Source organism: Puma concolor, chromosome A2 (genome assembly GCF_028749965.1).
Source record: "Puma concolor isolate L17-30 chromosome A2, mPumCon1.1.hap2, whole genome shotgun sequence".
Taxonomy (NCBI): Eukaryota; Metazoa; Chordata; class Mammalia; order Carnivora; family Felidae; genus Puma; species Puma concolor.
This window is the reverse complement of record NC_141668.1, coordinates 131,629,097-131,639,394: the sequence shown is the minus strand read 5'-3', so window position 1 is coordinate 131,639,394 and position 10,298 is coordinate 131,629,097.

The window sequence follows — 10,298 nt, the reverse complement described above, 5'->3', positions numbered from 1 at the left end:
CGAAATCTTTTTTTCTCACAGGACAGTTGTTGCAGATACGGTATTGCAGATATTATGTATGTTCCTCACTACCTCAAACTTCTGGCAGTTCGTAAACTTGCTGCTAGATGTTATTTGATGTCAATAAAGAAGCATATATATTCCAAAGTGTCATCTTTTCTCTTCTTACTATTTTGCTAATTGTATCTCAAAACAATTGCTTTCTGTAGCCCTTTTCTGTAAAATAAAAACATTTTTCTGAGAGTCGTCCAGGAGCTTCAGCAGATGCTAAGGGATCCAGAACATATAAAATTTTAGAATTTCTGGCCTATTCCTTTTCACTCAGGTGCAGAAATGGTCCTTGCTCCCCACCCACTCCACTGAATCCCTAGCACCAAGGCCACAGGTTCAAGCCCATTGACTCCCTGGTTCAAAGGCTGAACCTTCGCTGAATGTCTGAGGAGTACAAGCCGGAATCAAATCCTTCCACGTCCCCTCATAAAGCCAGGGCAGAGCACATGCTCAGTGTTGGGAAGCAAGAACGCTCACCCAGCAGTGGGTTTGTGGCCAGCCACCCAGAAGGGTTCAAAGCACAGCCTTCTTATAGCCAAATTAATTTAGGAGGCAAGAAGGTGGAAGGCACTGGTTCTCTACCTTGGCTGCTCATAAAAACTGCCTGTGGGAATTAAAAATTACTGGGGTGCCTGGGTGGCTCAGTGGGTTAAGCGTCCGACTTCACCTCAGGTCATGATCTCATGAGTTTGAGCCCCACGCCGGCTGTGCTGACAGCTCAGAGCCTGGAGCCTGTTTCGGATTCTGTGTCTCCCTCTCTCTCTGCCCCTCCCCAATCATGCTCAGTCTCTCTCTTTCAAGAATAAATAAACATTAAAAAAAAATTTTTTTTTAAAGAATTAAAAATTACTGATGCCTGGGTCTCCCCTGAGAGATTCTAGGTTGATTTGGTGTTACACCTGGGTATCGAGATTTTTTTTTTTTAATGTTTATTTATTCTTGAAAGAGAGACTGTGAGCAGGGGAGGGGCAGAGAGAGAGGGAGACACAGAATCCGAAGCAGGCTCCAGGCTCTGAACTGTCCGCACAGAGCCTGATGTGAGGCTTGAACTCATGGACCATGAGATCATGACCTGAGCCGAGGTCAGACGCTTAACCAACTAAGCCCCCCAGGGACCCTGAGATATTTTCAGCTCTCCAGCTGATTCCACTGTGTAGCCAGGGCTGAGTCTCTGGTGTACTGAGGAAAGCAAAGCCCCAGGCTAGGGCTCAGGGTACCTGAGGACCGTTTCTGTGTCCTGGGCAAGCAGACAGCTCTCTGGGTCAGTTTGCTCATTTATAAACATTTGAGATGGGTAGAAAGGAGCTGTGTTTATTAAGGACTCACCACATGCCAGGCACTCTCCAAAAATTCTTTCTTCCTTTACCCCTCTCAACGGTTTTGTGAGGATGGTGTATTCCGCCGTGCCCAATCTCACCCAGCCAGTAAGCCATCCAGTGGGTATCAGAACCCCATGTATTTGACACAACCCTGTCTGTCCTTCCTGCTAAATCAGTATTGCTCAAGTTTGCTAAACCTTATTGAAGGTTTAAAGATCTTATTAATGCACATTCTGATTCACTCTATCAGGGGTAGGTCCCAAGACTCTGCCTTTCCAACAGGCTCCCAAATTATGCCAACGTGGCTGTCAGAGGCCACTTTGAGCAGCAAAGGGTTAAGTGGATCAGTTCTCATTGGTCAGTGCCTGTGCTTCAGGCCATTTGGTTAACTACTGAGGTCATTCCCTCTATTGGGAGGACGGCACCCAGCTTTGCCAGAAGATCACAGCCCCTCCCCTGCTCAGCCACGTGGCTTGTGTGATACCGACACTACCCCCGTTCCAGCCTAAGGCAATCAGCACGTAGTTTCCCTCTGCCAGGTACTTGGGGTGGGCTCCTAACTCAAGCCAAGCAAATGGGATACAAGATTTTGAGAGTAGAAGTTCATTTCTTTTCCACAGGAGGCCCCACAAGGAAAGTTCTTTCTTCCCCAGGCTGCTGTGGCTTGAGGATTTAAAGAATGTAGCAGCCATTTCCTTCCGCTAGGGGAGAGGCCAAAGTGGTGGGCTGCAAACCCAGCAACGTGGAGCCTAACGATGAAGGCCGGCAGAGCAGAGAGAAACTTGGTCCTTGGGGGCGTCATTGGGGTGGATTAAGTCTTGCCTGAAGCTCACCTCTGGGCTATCAAGTCACAAAGGCCATTGTATAAAGCCAAGCTGAGTTGAGTTCTGTGTCTCTGAACATCTATAGTCCTAATACAAGCTCTGCCATCAGAGACTAGAGTTTGAATCTCAGCTCAGCCACTCACCAGCAATGTGGCCTTTGATGAGCCATTTGGCCTCTGGGAGCCTCAGTTTCCTCATATATAAAATGGAACTAGTAATGCCTATCCCAGGGTTGTTGCAAGGAAAAACCACGAGTGTCAAAAGCTTGGCATCTATGGAAGAAATGGTAGCTATTATCATCAAAACTAATTATTAGTCCCATTTCGGCAGGCTCTCATTCTAAAAACTGTATATGTCAGCAATTGTTTCTAGCTGTTAGCAAAAAAAAAAAAAGCAAGTTAACCTCAAAGATTGGGGGTTGGCGGTGGGGGAAGGCCTGCCTCAAGGGTTATGAGTAACATTGAGAAAGAAGAAAAAAGAAGTTGAACTCTCTCAGTAACCAGGAGAGATGAGAAAGCTTGTCCTGGCGGGGAATGCAAGGCTTGCCTGGGCTATAATTGATTTGGTCATAATATGCTCAGACCTTGGCTTCATCTAGCAGGGCGTATGGAAGCCACGTTCTGCTTCTCTGGGTATTTGATGGTCTGATTGGCTCAGCCTTCCTAATTGTGTTGTATTGACAAATATATTTGTTTGGAACAAGCAAATGTATTGTCGGCAGGAAACAGACCAGCTCCAAGAATTTATTTTGCTTTTTGGCGTTGCAGCACTGAGCTTAGCATTCATTATGCACCCATGTAAAACAGTCTCCGGCAACGCTGGCCTGAGTTATCTTTTTAATTATATTTATTTTTTCAGCTGCATTTCGGATCATGAACAGACTTGCTGGTGATAAACAGGCATCATTGGGTGAGGCCTCCTGCCTCCGTCGAAATCACGTTGTGCGGATTAAACGTTCAAAGACATCAGACAAACCTACAACACTGCCATGGGCCATTATCGCTAATGGATGGGAGATGGGGTTAAGTCCGTCAAATCCCTGCTCTGAGCCCAGAAACGTCCACAGAAACCAATCCTGGTCACCACATTGAAATTGAAATCAGGTTTAAGTACAGACATGGAGAGAGGAATAGAAGGCAATTCCAGTAGATCACTCGGGGATCTTCATGACCCACTTGACTGTACCCCCACCACAGGAGCACCTGGCCTCCATATTGGAACAACGTGGCCCTTCTCCGTGATTGAATGAGGAGTAAGCACCTGACCCCGGAAGGCCAATGAGAGCCCCAGCTGGGGTTACTAAGAGAGGGATTGAGGGGCTTACAGACTGACTAGTCATAAGGCAGGATCTGTAACAACGGAACTGGGCTATGTAGGCAGCCATGTTGGGTGTCATGTGGACAGAGGTGCAGCAAAAGCCAAAGAAAGGAAACAAAGCTGTCCCAGTGAGGTGACCTCGCTGAGGAGAGACATCGGGAAGGGTCATTCCGTAGGTTGATGACTTCCCACGGTCCGTTGTTCCAGTTGCTCAGGCACTCTGCCTCTCCAAATACATTGCCCCTTTTTGTTCCAGCCAGCTCAAGTTGTTCTCTGCCTTCCATCCATACAAGGGAAAACTATGCAACAAACCAAACAATGTTGTGGAAGAGTATTTATTAACAGGAAAAATGTACACAAGAATATTGCTGAGTGCAAAAAGCACGTTTCTTTCCTTCCTCCAACAGATATCCACCTCCTGTGCATCCGACACCATATGTACACTGGGGACACAAGTCAGGGCTCCAGCTCCTGCGAAGTTTACGGTCTGGTTACAAAATGTCAGGTAAGGTCCCACTTCACTACAAAGAGGCATGTAACCTGCATGAGCCAGGTTTCACACCTGGGAGAACAAAGGAAGTGTGCTCTAAGAGTTCAAAACCAGTGCTGTTCCACGCATGTTGTGTGGAGTTCCAGCATGCCCCCCGCCCGGGAGCTGGTGAGAAATGCAGATTCTCAGCCCAGGTCCAGACCTACCTACCGGGGGTGGGGCTCAGCATTGTTTTAACACGGCTTCCAGGTGATTCTGATGCAGAAGGAAGTCTGAGAACCACTTCCCTAAAGCACAATAGGTCAAGGACACACCTTCCAAAGGAACAAGAACTTCCAGCATTTCTCCTTCTCAAATGCCATTTTGTGTGTGTCAGCAATTACTTGTAACAGTTATATATAATTTTACCTATGTTAATTCATTTAATTCTCATAACGACTCTAACATAGGTACTATGTATCCCCTACTTTATAAATGAGAAAACTGAGGCACAGAGAGGTTACATTACTTGCCCAAAGTCACACAGCTAATAAGTGCTCAAGATGGGATGGAGGCCCAAGTAGTCTTTCTAGAATCTGTGGTCCGAACCACTAAGTTAAACTAGTTGTGAACTAAGTCCTGAGCCTCTCTGCTAGCTGGTAGAGGAGAGCGCCAGTCTGGGAGACTGGACCCTGCGGCTGCTGGGGGTTCTGCCTTTCTGTGTCCCTCCCTGATCTGATCATGTGTGAGATCTGTCATTGCTGCCTGGGTCCCTCATCTGGGAGGCCTCCCTATCCCTTCAGATTCGAGTACAAAGGCTCCTGCCGTTGAGAAAGCCCTACAGCAATGCTACCTGAGCCTCAAAGCATTAGAACCTTTAAAGAGAAGGGCGCCCACTCAGCCAGGGTGGCGTCATCAGGATTCTAGTCTCAGCCTCAAACCATACCCAGAATGATCCCTTGTTTCCCACTCTCCCCGGGTACGGGTGCCAAGTCCTGGCTCCTCTCCAGGCTGACCTTTCCCTTATAAGTGTCTGCTCTAAAATTCTGTGGTCCTTTCTGTCTGACCTTGACTGAAGTCAGCCAAACCAGAAAGGTGAGGTTGTGTTCACCTTTGAAACCCAAGGTGAAGGCCAGAATCCTAGAGTCTTTACTTCCAGGAAAGTCCTTGGTCCCTGGGTGGGGCGGGGGAGGGAGCACAGGGAGAGGGCTGCTAGTTAAAGAAGATAAAGAGTTGTGGCCCATTTGCTTTCCAGAAGCAGCAAAGTTCCAAATTGCAGATAGAAATGTTGGCTAGGAAGTAAGGCCTCCTGACTCTACCCACCAACTTTATTCCTAAGCCCAGGCCCATATCCAGCCAATGCATCCAGTGACACCCTCAGAGAAAGGGGGTGGACACTGACAATTGTCCATAAAGGACCAGCTCAGGTCGTTAAAAATTTAAGTATGGGTGATGGAAGTTACCTCCCGAACGCCATGTGTGCCATCGCACCTGTGCCCTGGCCCCACGCCACGATCCAGCAGCTGGAGGGTTACTGTCGGAAACAGCAAGGGGCCCCCACGCACCCCAGGGCTATAGCCACTGTCCCCTCTGATGGACTGGTGCTAGAGCTGGTAAGATCTAGAAAGACACACACCAACTTGTTGAAATAATGCTTTTTTCTAGGTATTGGGAAGGTAGGTCATTTTTCTTTCTTTTTGCTTAGCCATGGGTTCAGCTTTTCTACAGCAAACACAGTTTACTTAAGTAATGGAAATTACTTTTTTAAAACATGAAAGATAACAGGCAGATCTGAAACGTCCCGGGATGAAGTCGAGTCCCCCGTTATTTCTCCCGCCTCCACCCTCACTATTCCTGCTGGCAGGCCCCCGTTACAATACAGCAAGCAGTCTTAAGGGGTGCGTCAAGAGCCTCCTGAACATGGCCTTGAATGTCTCCAGAAACCAGGCCCACACCCTGGGTTTCAGCAGAGAGGCATTGTGCTTCCCTGGCCGCGAGCCTACCTACTGCCCCTGGTCAGCATGACTAACCATCTAATTCTGGAGAAATGGGAACTCATTGAGTGATCTGGCTTCCTCCAGAGAGCAGCCCATTTATTTCCTGAAGTGACTGGTCCACTGGGAAGTGGGCCAGGATGAACCTTTGAAGTGCTCCACGGTGAGAGGAGGAGAAAGAAGAGAAAGCACAATAGAGCGGCCAGGGACTATGACGGGGATGAAAAGTTCATGTCCTTGTTAAGAACAAAGATTAGATCAAAGCTAGCAGATACACGGCCCACATACCGCTACCACTTATCTGCTGCCCAGGGCAGACATTGTCAATCAATCACAGCACTTTATCCTCACTGAGATGTGGCCTCAGAATCCTCCTCGGTGCAGCTCCAGGCAACCTTCCCATCAATTGCAAGTGTCACCAGAACTGAATCTCATTTGTCATCCCTGGACTACTTGGGCTAGTGATGCTAACTCTCCACACGAGTCCACTGGGACCCCGTGAACACAGTGATCATGAGTGTCCCCTGAATCGGGAGCACGCACCAAAAGGTGCTGTAAGGTCGGTGGTTGCTGTGAACTTCCTCCAACTCATGGAGACGTCGTTCTTTCTGGCATCAGAGAAACTCCCCGCTGGGTGTGGCTCTACCCTCTGCCAGATGGCACATGAGAGGTCATCCTCTCGTCAACTTTTTTTGGGTCATGGAGCCCTTTCTCCAAGTCAAAACAGTTAGAAGGTCAAATTGCCAAAATGTGATGGAACTACTGTGCTTGAAGCTGAGGTGACCGTCCCAAGCCACAGCCGCCCAGTGCCACCTCAGCTGATGCCTCGACCACTGAAGGACTTCCTAGGAACTCTGAGGGTGCTTCCTGTGGGACAGAAGGTGGTCAATGATTTTCTCCAAGCTCCAGCGTTTCATAGATGGGGGAAACTGAGGCCCAGAGAGGAGATGTGGCTGGGAAAAATTCACCCAGCCGGTGAGGGGCAGGCCCAAGAACCCAGGAGTTGATCCAACCAACCAACCCAGTGTATTTGGTTCCTTCTTGGGGAAAGCTATATATGATATAGTCTCCCTGAATTTCTGCAGCTTCTCCCAGCTTCAGTCTTGTCAGTCACCCCGTACCTCCCATTTCCAGATCTGCAGCCGATTCACCTGCCTCGTGAATACCTCCACGGTGCGATTCACAAGGATCCCAAACTCATCATCCAACCTGAAGCTGAACATCCAAACTTCTTCCTCCCAAGCTGTTCCCGTCCAGCATTCCCATTGCCTAAGAGCCCCATCAGCCCCTGCAATTGCTGAAGCCACAAAGTTGGGGTCATCCTTGATTCCTCCTTCCCCTCATAAGCAGTTTCTGTGGCCTTCACCTTGATCTTGACCTTGACCTCCATCATGTCTCTCCATCCCCACTGCCTTTTGCCTATTTTAAGCCACTATCAGTACCCCCTGGATTTTGGCAACAGCCCCTTAACTGGTCTCTCTGGCTGCAGCTTCTCCCTCCATTATTCAGGTTGTAGCCAATGTAATCTTTCTAAAACACACACTTGAACCTTACTCTCAGGCTTCTAATTCTTCAAAGGCTTCCTATTGATCTTCGAAAAATGTCCAATCTCCTTGGCATAGTTTACTGCATCCTTTGTAATCTGACCCGTTTACCTCTTCAGCCCAATCTTTTGGGATTCCCTGATCCAGATACATACAAAATGGACCTACTTTGTGTCCACAGTGTATGTGTGTGTGTATGAAGGTCTAAACTTTTCCAAGCAGTGCCCTCTGCCTGGAACAATTTCTCCTCCCTTTTTTCCTAGCTCACCATTCCTCATGCTTCAAGGCTCTCCTTAGCTGTCACATTTAGCAATGTCCTTTCCCACCCTCAATGGTTTACACTGTGGTGACCTCCACGAGTCTCCCCAGCAACTATCCTGCCTGTTCCCACTCGTCACCTCAAAGAGCCTTTTATTTTATTTTTTTATTTTTTTTCAACGTTTTTTATTTATTTTTGGGACAGAGAGAGACAGAGCATGAACGGGGGAGGGGCAGACAGAGAGGGAGACACAGAATCGGAAACAGGCTCCAGGCTCTGAGCCATCAGCCCAGAGCCCGACGCGGGGCTCGAACTCACGGACCGCGAGATCGTGACCTGGCTGAAGTCGGACGCTCAACCGACTGCGCCACCCAGGCGCCCCTAAAGAGCCTTTTTTTAAAAGTGTTTATTTACTTTTGAGAGAGAGAGAGCATGAGAGCAGGGGAAGGGCAGAGAGAGAGAGGGACAGAGGATCCGAAGCAGGCTCTATTGAACCACTGAGGTGCCCCCAAAGAGCCTTTTTTTTAATGTCCTGCCTGTTACCCACACTGGACACAAAATCCCTGAGACCAGGGATTCTGTCTTGTTCCCTGCTGGAGCTTCAACCTGAAAAGGCGGTAGATGCTTAATAAATTGTCAACAGACAGATGCATGAATTGATTCCATGACATTTTTATTCTTGACTGACCTCATGTTGTAATCACTGAGTCAGGAAGTTAGTGCCCTCATCTCCTCATTCCGTACTATTATTTTGTGTGGAATAGAAGATGAGCCAACAAAAAGAAAAAGAAGAAAGAAAATGGAGCAGGCTCAGCCGTGAAGGGAGTGGCCTTGAACAGCGTGCTGTGTGCATGGATGTGGGCTCCTTAGGCATCCCAGAGGGTGCAAATAGTTCCCCAGTCGTTTGGCTTTTAATTCTAAGTATCTTTCCAGGTAAAAGAGGATCAAATTCCTCCAGTGCACCTCGGTGTTCTCCTCGAAGAGCGCACATCTCTCTCCTAAGCTGGTACTGTAGTTTTGTTTGCGGTGACACCTCAGTTTTTCCTTGAGGACCACAGCGTCTTAGTGCAGCGTCCCCAGAGCTTACCACAGTGTCTGTCACAGAATAAGCCCTCCGTAAATACGGGGTGGGTGGATGGAGGGGAAGTAAGGGGCGTGGGAGGAGAGAGAGAGAAAGAAGCGAATGACGCTGAGACAGACGATAAAGGGGGAAAGATGACAGAAGGAAAGGAGCTAAACGCTCAAGACAGGCTGGGGTCCAGATGTTCCTCCGGACCGTGGTCCTTGGCGCAGGCCAGGCTCAGTCCAGCAGCTGTGATTCACTGTCTCCCAGTCTGGGGGACACACCTGCCTGGCAGGCTGTGCTTGCCAGCTCAGGTGCCCAACCCCCTCTTGCTGCGCTGCGGGGCAAATGTGAGCCAGGACCCGCCCCACAGCCGCCTGCTCACCACCCTCTGTTTTAGGGCCTCCCACGCCCCTGCATAAGCCAAGCACGGGATAGGTCCTTGATCAAGCTGCAAGGGATGTTAGGGAGTGACTGGTCAGCCCGGAAGACCGAGTGGCCTCTGTCCCCTTGATCCAAAATAACAGCCCTCCTCCCTTCTTCCTGCTTTGTTTCTCTTCCCAGCAGTGACTGCACACTTCCAGAGCCTAGAACAGACCGCGGTGAGTCGCAAGCCCTTGGTTTCTTGGAATGGGAAGTTTTGATAGCTGGGGAAAGAAAGGCCTGGAGAGGCCCAGAGACTTACTCAAGGTCACACAGCAAAGCGGAGGCAGAGTTCCCACCTCTTCGCGTGCTACCCGCCCCCCACACACCTTCCAGGGAGGCCAGCTGAGGGAACTCGCCTCAGAGACCAGAGCCCTGCCCCCCAGTACCGCAACCAGCAGCCACAGGGAGCCCTCTCAGGGTGATTACTGTGACTGAGGAGCTGAATTGTTCATGTTTTATCATTTTAATTAATTTACATTTAAATGGAAAAAGAGATACTCAATCGTTACTCGAAAACTTTTCTGTCGGTCTGGAGCAACCTGAGGAGGTGAATGTACGTTTCCAACTATACGTTTTATAAAATCTAAACCCAGATCAAGTATTCCCATGAAAATTTAGTATCCAAATTGAAAAGCGCTGTAAAAGTGTAAAACGCACTCTGCATTTGGAAGGTTTAGTATGCTCAGAAGAATGTAAAGTATCTGGCCAATAACTGTGCGTATTGGTTTTACGTTGAAAAGATCATATTTGGGGGATATATTGGGTTAAGTAGAGTGTGTTATTAAAACTTCATCTATTTCTTTTTCTTTTTGAACGTGGCTGCTCAAAAATTGAAAATGCCTCAGGTGGCTCCGTCAGATTTCCAGCGGGCAGTGCCAGGCTAGATGGGGTGGAAGGAGGGTGACTCACTGGCTTGGGGGTCTGGCCCCCCACTGGTCGGAACAGGAGGGGCAGGTCACTGGGCTACTCTGGAGGCCCGCCGGAGCTGGCTCCCTGCTCTCTGCACTCACACACTTCCCTGGCGGCGGGGGA